Genomic DNA, 12,548 nt, shown 5'->3' on the forward strand with positions numbered 1-12,548 from the left:
ACTCCCGGGGAGGAATGTAGACCTGGCATCGTGGGACGGAGAACATCTTCTTGACCAAAAGGGGGATGTGAAAGGAAATGAAATAAGCTTCAGTGGCAGAGAGATTCCAAAAGGAGCCGAGAGGTCATTCTGGTGGGCACTCTTACGCACACTTTAGACAACCCTTTTTAGGTTCTAAAGAATTGTGGTGGCTGGTGGTGGATACCTGAAACTATCAAACTACAACCCAGAACCCATGAATCTTGAAGACAGTTGTATAAAAATGTAGCTTATGAGGGGTGACAATGGGATTGGGAAAGCCATAAGGACCACACTCCACTTTGTCTAGTTTATGGATGGATGAGTAGAAAAATAGGGGAAGGAAACAAACAGACAAAGGTACCCAGTGTTCTTTTTTACTTCAATTGCTCTTTTTCACTCTAATTATTATTCTTGTTATTTTTGTGTGTGTGCTAATGAAGGTGCCAGGGATTGATTTGGGTGATGAATGTACCACTATGTAATGGTACTGTAAACAATCGAAAGTACGATTTGTTTTGTATGACTGCATGGTATGTGAATATATCTCAATAAAATGAAGATTAAAAAAAAAAAAAAAAAGCAGCCAGAGGAAATGAACAGGCCATCTTCAAAAGAATGACAAATAGAATGACAGCAAACTTCTTAATGGAAAAAAAAAAAAAAAAGGAAACGAAAAATATACACACAGTAAAACTATCTCTCAAGAGAATGAGGGTTATATAAAGGTATTTTTTATAAATAAGCAGAAATAGTTTACCACCAAGGGACCAGCTGAAATAACTTCTAAAGGATTTATTTCAAGATAGAGAAATATCCCAGAATGACAATTTGAGATACAAGAAGTTATTTATTTTTTAACTGTAAACATGTTTATAAAACCAAACATTGTCTGTATAAGATAATAATACAGGCAGAACTAAAATACTGGAAAACAATAGCATATAAATCAGAAATTAAATGAACAAAGTTTAAATATTCTAAGATCCTTGTATATTTCAGGAGAGAAGTTAAGATATTATTTAGCTTTAAGCTCTGTTAAGCTAAATATGCATGACAATATTTCAAGGTAGCAACTGAAAGAAATAGAATAGATAATGAATGTATAAGTCCCAAATAAGGAAAGATAAAAATATGACATTAGCGAAAATAAACTAACAAAAAATTGATTAAGAATATAAATGGATTAAATTCAGTAGTAAAAGACAGATTGTGATAACATATTTTTAAATACAGCTATAGCCTCTTAAGATTAAAACATCTAAACATAAGAAGACAGAAATAGTAGCCAAAATTGGTTTTAAGACAAATATCATGATAAAAGTTTCAATTCACCAGAATTGTATTCTAATTTATTTATACCTAATCAATATGCTCAAAATATATAATTTGATGTGACTCAAGGGAGAAGTTGACAAATCCATAACATCTCTGAATTACTAACAATTCAAACAAACAATAGATCAGTAATGAACAAGAACTAATGAATGTATATAGACCTTTATATCCAACACTTAGAAAACACACATTTTTCTCAAGTACACACAGAATATTTGTGAGATTTGTTTCTGAGCCAGGTCATAAAACAACAGGATGCAAAGAACAGATAACATTGTCTGACCATAATGTAATTAAGTTACAAGGCAACTTAAAAAAATAAAATGTTTTGCTGCTTTGGAAAATACTTTGGCAGTTTCTTTTAAAGTTAGAGTCACCAGCAAATCCACTCTTAATTATATACTCAAGAGAATTGAAACATAGGTCCACACATAAACTTACACTGATGCTCATAGGAGCCAAAAAGTGGAAACAACCCAAATGTCCAACAGTTGAACAATGAATAAACAAGTTGTGGTATATCCATACAATGGAATATTATTTGGCCACAAAAAGGAATGAAGTTCTGATACATGCTACAATGTGAGTGAAACTTGAAAACATTATGCTAAATGAAAGAAGCCAGACCACCTGTTGTATGATTCCATTTATACAAAATGTCCAGACTAGGCAAATCTTTGGAGACAGAAAACAGATTACTGACTGGCCAGAGCTGGCAGAAGGGGAGAATGGGGAGTGACTGTTAATAGGTAAGGGGTTTCTTTTTTTTTTTTTTTAACAGAGGATTATGGGATCGTTGGCATTGGTGGTGGTGTCTGAATTCTCATTATATATATATATTTTTAATTGAGATTGTTCAGATACCATACAACTATCCAACGATCCAAAGTGTACAATCAGTTGCCCACAGCACCACCATACAGCTGTGCATCCATCAACACAATTTTTTTTTTCAATTTTTAGAGCATTTTCACTACTCCAGAAAAGAAACAAAGACAAAAAAAAGGAAACTCACATCCTCCCTTACCCCTTACCATGCCCCTTCCTCCATTATTGATTCATAATTTTGGTATAGTACATGTGTTACTGTTGATGAAAGAATGTTAAAATACTACTAACTCTAGTATATGGTTTGCAATAGGTATATATTTTTTCCCTGTATGCCTCTCTATTATTAACCTCTAGTTATGGTGACATACATTTGTTCCAGTTCGTGAGAGAGATTTCTAATATTTGTATAGTTAATCACAGACATTGTCCACCACAAGATTCACTATTTTATACATTCCCATCCTTTAACTTCCAACTTTCCTTCTGGTGATAAGCATGACTCTGAGCTTACCCTTTCTACCACCTTCACACAACTTTTAGCACTGTTAGTTATTCTCATTACATGCTACCATCACCCCTGTCCATTTCCAAATATTTAAGTTCACCCTATTTGAACATTCTGCTCATAGTAAGCAACCGCTCAGTGGGGGGTTTCTTTTTGGAGTGATGAAAATATTCTGGAACTAGATAATAGTGATTATAGCACAACTTTGATAATGTACTAAAAGTCACTGATTTAAAAAAAGTAACTAAGTTATACATTGTTAAAGGGTGCATTTTATGGCATGTAATCACAATATTATCAATAAAAAATATTTTTTAAGTTCACATTCTTTTCGAAATTTAAAATCACACTTCTAAATAATTTATGTGTCAAACAAGAAATTATAATGGATATATAAAAATAATAAGTAATAATGAAAAATTGTGGCATGCAAAGAACATGACAGAGGGAAACTTGCAGCCTTAAATGCTTATGTTAGAGAAAAATATTAAAAATTAATGAATTAGAAAGTCAACATAAGAAGTTTGGAAGAACATAAGAATATTCCCTAGGGAACTGGAAGAAAGGAAATATTAAAATTAGAATAAAATTCAATAAAATAAAAAAACACATAAACAAGAGAGAATTTAAAAAAAGCCATAAATTAATTATTTTTAAAGACACAGTAACTGACAAACTTCTGGTGTGAACGATCAAGAAAAAATAGAGAAGGCAATATTAGAAATAAAAAAGATGCATTATTGGAGACAACAGAGAATAAAATGATAGAATACTATGAACAACATCTGTAGCAATACATTTAAAGTACATATAACCAACAAAGATTAATATGATATGATACAAAAAGAATCTCTGTAAAGCCATAAGAAAGAGACAGAAATCTTAATTTGTGAAAAATAAATAACATGAACAGGTTTATCCCAGAAGAGGCCCTTATGTCCAATATACATACACAAAGATGTTTAACCTCATTAGAAATCAGGGAAATAAAAACTAAATAGCAATGATATATTATTTTACATACATTAGTTAGGCAAAAAATTACGTCTGAAAATACTAAGTGTTAGAGAGCAGGAACTTTTATACACTGCTGGTGGGAATGTAAACTAGTACAACTACTTTCAAAAACAATTTGCATTTTCTCACAAAGTTGACATTGACTTTCTCTATGACCCAATCATTCACATGGTAGGAATATACTCTTGAGAAACTATGGGACATGTTCCTCTGAAGATAAAAGAGCATTTCTAATATTGTACTGGAAAAGAAAACTGCAAACAACCTAAATGTTCACTGACAGCTGAAGTGATAAATTAATAGTGATATGTTTGCATATTGGACTGTTACAGAGTAGGGAAAAGGCATGAACTTCTGCCACATGCAACAACATGGATAAATGTTGGAGAAATAATACTGAGTTAAAATGAAGTCCCCAAATACCATATACAGTTTGGTACAAGTTTTACAGAGTTTCAGTACAGATAGATAGATGCAGATATAGGTGTAGAGGTACAGGAATTTGACTTTTCATCAATAACCACTGTAAAGAGAGCCCACCTTTGGCTTCCCTCTTGAATTTCAAGCTCCTGAAGCAAAACATAGCAGAGGTGTTTATGATTGGTTGAGCCCTGCAGGGGAAGATGGAAAATATAGCATCACATGTTTCTAATTTCTACTTTAAAAAAGTAGTAATTTTTGCCCCTCAAAAGATTTGTAAAGCAAAACATCCCCAAATTTAGAAAAGATTGAAAATTACCATAATAATGTGAATGTAATCAACAGCACTGAAATATGTACCTGAATGTGGTTGAAAGGGAATATGTTAGGTTGTATATATAATAGAATAAAACATTTTTAAAAAATCCGTGTAACTGCACTACACAGTGAACCCTAAGTTAAACCATGGACTAAAGTTAACAGTACAACTGTAAAAATGTGTTTTCCTCAAATGTAACAAATGTACCACACCAATGCAAGGTGTTAATAATAGGGTGGGATGTGGGATGTGGGAACCCTGTATTTTATGCATGATTGTTCTGTAAACCCACAACTTCTCTAACAAAAAAAAAAAAAAGATTTAAAATGATCCACTACAATAATAAATTAGGAAAAATAAGGAATTATTCCAGTAATTTTTATTCTTGTTTAATTATCACCTAATCAGTTAATACAATCCTCTTAATATATTCCATTTTATATAATTTGAGAATTTAGGATTTTATACAGATCTCCAGAGGGAAAACAGTTTTTTGTTTGTTTGTTTGTTTTTTTCTGTGATGGATGACATTCTCCTGTATTAAATGCTTTAATCCACTGGACAATTGATATTTAACATTGTCCATAACTGAAAAAAAAACTAAACTAAACTGAACTACATGACATAACATGAACGTTTACTAAATTAAAGTTTCTATGCTAGTCTGTATTGTTAAAGTCATAATCGTCACAGATTGGGTTCCCCAGAAAACAGATTCTGAGACACTTTAGCAATCAGGATGTCTGTTAAAAATGCCGTTAGGATCAACATTTGGAAAGTGAGGAAAATGAAACAGGATGAGGCAGAAGTCAAGCTGCAAGTAGCCCAATCCCAGCCTCAGCCAACCCCATGGGGAGCTCTGGGGATAGACTGGTCCTTCAGAGTTGTCCTCAGTGGGGCCAAGATGGGCAGGTCTTTATAAGCCTGCATCGATCAGTCATCACTCTGGAAAAGCTGCAACCTTAGGCAATGTGAATCTCTGAAGCTGAGGCAATCCTTAAAGAGCTCATAGCTGAAGGTTGTTCCAGCAGCCGAAGCAACAAATCTTTCACTGAAGATGATCTAACCACAGACCACCCCTTTCATTGCTCAGATCCACTTCATATTTGTTTGGGAGCAACTCCTCCAAGACTCCAGAGGAATCTCTTCCCGAGGAATATTTAGAAGAAGGTTAAAGAGACAAGCAACAATCCCCACTACTGCAGTTGCTCTTGGCCATAGATGATGCTTATTGTCTCTCTCTCACTCTCCATTCATGTTTCCCTCCACCTCAGCTAGCACCTCTGCTGGTCTCAGAGGCTCCCCTGATACTTGGTGGTGTGTCCTAGACCCTCAACTGAGGTACCTGAGCCTCTGGCCACCTAGCCTTCTCAGGTCAGACTTGTTGCACTTGTCCATTTACCACCAAAATTGGGCAATGGAATATCAAGGGCACCTCAGTGAATCATCTGGGTGACAAACACATTCCTCACTGTCCTTATTGAGAAACAGAAGCCATCATTACCTTCTCTGATGATCAGGGTCAATTACACCTGCCTTACCTGCTAAGCCTTGGATACAAGAAGCCCAAAATTCTCTGGTGGACATGGAATGTATAGTTTAAGGTGACTCTTGCTGTGTCCCCTGGAAGAATGTTGCTCTCTAATCCTGCAGAGCCCAGAATTGCAGGACATGAAGCACAAACTTCCCAAGTGAGTCAGTGGGAGTTATATATATAACTTGAACCACTCCTGTTTCTACCCTTGGTTCCCAGCCCCATGTAATATTCATATTTCATAAAAGTACCATAAAAGGTCTTTGGTTCAAAGTATATACTGTGCCCTGATGGATGGCACTCAATTCTTGCAAAATATGGTTTCCAAGCTGGCCCTTCAGCTTGGCCTTTACTAGAATCCTCTATCACTCTATCAGGCCTGCAGTTTCTAGGTGGTGGAGAACATTATAGGTCCAGTGGATCTATAGGCATAGCCCAATCCTACACCTCCTTTACTTTACAGTAGGTCCCTGACCTGAGACAATATTATATGGGAATCTGTGCTAGTTCATCTACAAACCCCAATAGTGGTGCTGGAGAAAAGGCAAGCCCAAACCTGTAGTATCAGTCTGTTCCTTTCAGAATGAATTCTGGCCCTTCCAATAGGGAAAGGTTCCAATGTAAACACCCATAAACATTTTCTCCCATCTCACTGCCTTTGCCTGGGTTACAAACCTAACAAGGTTTAAGTCAATCAGGTCCCATCCCAATCACAGTAGTAAGAATGAAGAGGAGTTCATCCCAAAAATCTTAGAGGATTAAAAGGAAGAGAAAAATGGATGCTATGCAACCAAAAATGATAAATATGGAGGGTTTCTCATATACATATTAATTGGTAGCTCCCTCTACTACCAAAAGGAAGCTTTCCTGATTCAGATGGAATAATGTAAAGCAGGAATACCACTGATGATGAACAAATCTGTACTAATTCTTTAACTACCAAATATACTTGCCTCCATATAAAGAATAGAGCTAGAGGGGAAAAAAAAGTCCTAAGTTTGGTGGGAAACTTGTTTCTCTGAGATTCAAGTCCACAAATATGTTTGACCATAAAATATGAACCAGATGCTATTGGGAAAATGAGCATGAGTAAAATACAATCCTGCTCATTAAAAACATAGAATTATATTTTTATTTGATTGACGCTTCTTTTTCTGCAAAGAAAATGGTCATTAAAAAGAAAACAAAAACAAAAAAAACAGAGCAATGTCACCAACATGGAGATGCAAGACATCTACTGAAAACCTCTCCCCAGAGATTCAGTGAAAAAAAGGACAAATCTCACTTGTTTGGAACTCTGGAGGAAGGTAAAGACTGGAGAGGGATCCCACAAATGCTGAATCAAAGAAAGAAAAATATCAGGTAGTAAACTTTCATCCTAGACCAGCCTGTCCTCTTCCCTTTTTCTCACTCAGTCCAAGCAGCTTGGGAAGCACTCAGAGACAGTGGCCAGGATCTCTCTCACCTCCCACAGGGGACACAGACTATAAATTCTCTCACAGCAGTGAGACAGAGCTCCATGTTTATCCAGACACAAACGTCCAAGTCCACAGAGACCTGCAGCAGGACACAAGCCACTGATTGTACTGATTACAAAAGGAGGAGCTCACAAGATGGAGGATTAGGGAGGGAATGGCAGAACCAACTTCTGTCCCAAAAGCAGCAAGTAATGAGGCAGAAACTGTCCAAATCAACTGTCTGGGGACCCAAGGGACAGGGGAGGACATTTCAATACCTAGGACAGTGGGAGATTATGAGACTGAAAAACTGCAGGCAGAGACTGTAATTCAGCATAGGTCCTGGTTCCCATCCCCCACCCTTGAGGGAAGCAGCAGTGGGTGGTCTGACCCTTGTCTGGGGAAAGGCTGCAGATGGGAGCAGTGCAGGAGTCCTCCTCCCCAAGTACAGAGGGGGACACAGCCCAACACTGAGCTAGATACTGGCTGTAGAAATGAGACAATGGGATCCCTGCAGGTTCAGCTCCACCCAGTCAGACACTGCTGGGCTTCACAATTTAAACAGCTTCTGAGGAGAAATAAGTAACCAAAGAGCATCACGTGCTGGGCAAGCCAGAAAGTGCCAGGGAAAAAAAGCAGGGCTTTTCAGAGCCTCTCTGTTCTAGTTTGCTAATGCTGCCAGAATGCAAAACACCAGAAATGGATTGGCTTTTATAAAAGAGGGTTTATTTGGTTATGAAGTTACAGTCTTAAGGCCATAAAGTGTCCATCAACAAAGGGTACCTTCACTGGAGGATGGCCAGTGGTGTCCGGAAAATCTCTGTTAGCTGGGAAGGCACATGGCTGGTGTCTGCTCCAAAGTTCTGGTTTCAAAATGGCTTTCTCCCAGGATGTTCCACTCTAGGCTGCAGCTCCTCAAAAATGTCACTCTTGGTTGCTCTTGGGGTATTTGTTCTCTCTTAGATTCTCCAGAGCAACAGTTTGCTTTCAATGGCCATCTTCAAACTGTCTCTCACCTACAGCTACTCTCTCAGCTTCTGTGCATTCTTCAAAGTGTCCCTCTTGGCTGTAGCTCCTCTTCAAGGTGTCACTCACAGCTGCACTGAGTTCCTTCTGTTTGTCAGCTCATTTATATGGCTCCAGTGATTTAATTCAGACCCACCCTGAATGGGTGGGGTAACACCTCCAAGGAAATTATCCAATCAGAGTCATCACTCACAGTTGGGTGGAGCACATCTCCAGGGAAACACTCAAGGAATTACAATCTAATCAACACTGATATGTCTGCCCACATAAGATTACATCACAGATAATGGCATTTGGAGGGACATAAGACATTCAAACCAGCACACTCTCCAAACCCTATTCTAGGCCCATCAGAGCTTGTCTACACCCTCTTCACAGGTACCCAACCATGTTTTGGCTGGGAAATACTGACAATCTAACTGTCAAAGCAATGCCCTGATACACACCCAACCAACAATGAAATCCTAGACAAGAGAGAGAAACTGACCTTCAGAAAAGACCCATCAAGATAATCAGATAACTAGATATAAGGAAAAAATCACAAAGCATACTAAAGTAAGAGAACAGGATTTGGAACAACTAATCAAAGATGTTCAAACAAATCTCCTAAACAAATTCAACAAGATGGATAAAGAGATAAAGGATGTTAAGAAGACACTAGGTGAACATAAAGAAGAATTTGAAAGAATACATAGAAAAATAACACACTATGGAAATGGAAGTCACTGTAGATGAAAAAAATATACTAAGACACAACAGCAGACTTGAAGAGGCAGAAGACAGGATCATTGAGCTAGAAGACAAAGCAATTGAATTTGAACAGACAGAAGAACAAACGAAGAAAACAATGGAAAAATTTGAGCAGTCTCAGAGAAATGATTGACAACACAAAGCACACAAACACTCACATCATAGGTGTCCCAGAAGAAAAGAAGGGAAAAGGGCTAGGAATGCTATTTGAGGAAGTAATGGCTGAAAATTACCCAAACCTTATAAAAGACATAAATATGCAAATTCAAGAAGGCCAGTATACGCCAAAAAGAATAAATCTGAAGACACCCACTCCAAGACGCATGCTAATCAGACTGTCAAATGCCGAAGAGAAAGAGAAAATTCTGAAAGCAATAAGAGAAAAGCATTTCACACACAGAAGGGAAGCCAAATAAGACTAAGTGCTGATTTCTCATCAGACACCAAGGAGGTGAGAAGGCAGTGGTATGCAATATTTAAGACTGAAGGAGAAAAATTGCCAACCAAGAATTCTCTATCCAGCAAAGTTGTCCATTTAAAATGAGGAAGAGTTTAAAATATTCACAGATAAACAGAAGCTACAAGAGTTCATTAACAAGAAACCTGCCCTACAAGAACTACTAAAGGGAGTTCTACAGGCTGAAAAGAAAAACAGGAGACAGAGGCTTGGAGTAGAGTATAATAAGGATTATTGGTAAGAGTAACTGAAAGGATAAAAAGAGAGAGAAACTAGATCTGACAAATAAAAACCAAAGCATAAAATGGTTGAATTAAGTACTGCCTTTACAATAATAGTATTGAATGCTAATGGATTCAACTCCCCAATCAAAAGACACAGATTGGCAGAATAGATTAAAAAATAGGAACTATCTATATGGCATTTACAAGAGGCTCATTTTAGACCCAAAGACAAAAGTTAGTTGAAAGTGAAAGAATGGAAAAAGATATTCCACACTAGCAGTAACAAAAAAAAAAAAAAAAAAAAAACTGCAGTAGCTATACTAATATCAGAAAAAATAGACTTTAAATTCAAAAATGATATGAGACAAAGAAGGACACTATATACTAATAAAGGGAATGCTCCAGTTTGCTAATGCTGCCTTTTTGCAAAATACCAGAAACGGATTGGCTTTTATAAAAGAGGGTTTATTTGGTTACACAGTTACAGTTTTAAGTCCATAAAGTGTCCAAGGTAACTCATGAACAATTGGGTACCTTCACTGGAGGATGGCCAGTGGTGTCCAGAAAATCTCTGTTAGCTGGGAAGGCACGTGGCTGGTGTCTGTTCCAAAGTTCTGGTTTCAAAATGGCTTTCTCCCAGAACATTCCTCTCTAGGCTGCAGCTTCTCTCCAAAATGTCATTCTCAGTTGCTGTTGGGGCATTTGTCCTCTCTTAGCTTCTCCGGAGCAAAAGTCTGTTTCAATAGCTGTCTTCAAGCTCTCATCTGCAGCTCCTTGCTCAGCTTCTGTGCATTCTTCAAAGTGTCCCTCTTGACTGCAGCAAGCTCGCTCCTTCTGTCTGAACTTATATAGCACTCTAGTAAACTAATCAAGGCCCATGCTGAATGGCGGGGCCATGCCTCCATGGAAATTATCCAATCAGAGTTATCACCTACAGTTGGGTGTGTCACATCTCCATGGAAATGCTCAATCAAAGAATTACAATCTAATCAACACTAAATACATCTACCCCCACAAGATTGCATCAAATAACATGGTATTTGGGGGGACATAATACATCCAAACCAGCACAGGGGGCAATTAACCAAGAAGAAGTAACAATAAAAAATATTTATGCCCCTAAACAGTGTGCTCCAAAGTACATGACCCAACCACTGGCAAAACTGAAGGGAGAAATAGACATTTCTATAATAACAGTGGAGCCTTCAACACACCACTCTGTTCAATAGATAGAACACCTATCAGAGGATCAGTAAAGACACAGAGAAATTAAATAATATGATAAATAAGCTAGACCTAACAGACATATATAGAACATTGTGCCCCAAAAGAGCAGGAAATACATTCTTTTCAAGTCCTCATGGAACATTCTCCAGGATAGATCACATGCTGGGGCACAAAACAAGTCATAATAAATTTGCAAAAAGACTGAAATTATACAAAGCACTTTCTCAGATCATAATGGAATGAAGCTGGAAATCAGTAACAACTGGAGAAATGGAAATTTCTCAAACATATGGAGGTTAAACAACATGCATTTAAACAATCAGTCCAACAAAGAAGAAATTGGTAAATATCTTGAGATGAATGAAAAGGAGAACACTACATATCAAAACTTATGGGATGTAGTGAAAGCAGTGCTGAAAGGGAAATTCATAGCCCTAAACACATTAAAAGGGAAGAAAGAGCTAAAACCAAAGATCTAACTGAACAACTGTAGAAACTAGAGAAAGAACAACAAACTAATCACAAAGCAAGCAGAAGGAAAGAATTAACAAAGATTAGAGTGGAATAAATGAAATGGAGAACAACAACAACAAATAGAGAGAATCAATAAAACCAAAAGTTGGTTCTTCAAGAAGATCAATAAAACTGACAAACCCATAGTGAGACTGACAAAGACAAAAAGAGAGAAGATGCAAATAAATAAAATCAGGTGGGGGGGGGCATCACTACCATGGATCCTGAAGAAATGAAGATCATAAAAGGATACTATAAACAACCATACACCAACAAACCAGGCAATTTAGATGAAATGGACAAATTTCCTAGAAAGATACAAACAACCTACACTGACTCTAGAAGAAATAGACAACCTCAAAAAGCTAATCACAAGTAAAGAGATTAAACCAATCATCAAAAACCTCCCAAAAAAGAAAAGCCCAGGACCAGATGGCTTCATGGGTGAACTTTACCAAGCATTCCAAGAAGAATTAATACCAATTCTGCTCAAACCCCTCAAAAAATTGAAGAGAGAGCACTATCTGCCTCATCCTATGGAGCCAACACCACTCTAATACCAAAGCCTGATAAAGATACTACAAGTAAAGAAAACTGCAGACTAAATATCTAATGAATATAGAAACAAAAACTTCAACAAAGTACTAGCAAATTGAATCCAATAGTACATTAAAGAATTGTACACCATGACCAAGTGGGGTTTTATCCCAGGGATGCAAGGGTGGTTCAACACAACAAAATCAATTAATGTAATGCCCTACATCAACAAATTAAAAGGGAAAAACTGCATGATATCTCAATTGATGCAGAAAAGGCATTTGACAAAATCCAGCATCCTTTCTTGGTAAAAATGTTTCAAAAGGTACAAATTGAAGGAAACTTCCTCAACATGATAAAGGGGAGATATGAAAA

This window comes from Choloepus didactylus, chromosome 13 (genome assembly GCF_015220235.1).
Source record: "Choloepus didactylus isolate mChoDid1 chromosome 13, mChoDid1.pri, whole genome shotgun sequence".
In the NCBI taxonomy this organism is placed as follows: Eukaryota; Metazoa; Chordata; class Mammalia; order Pilosa; family Megalonychidae; genus Choloepus; species Choloepus didactylus.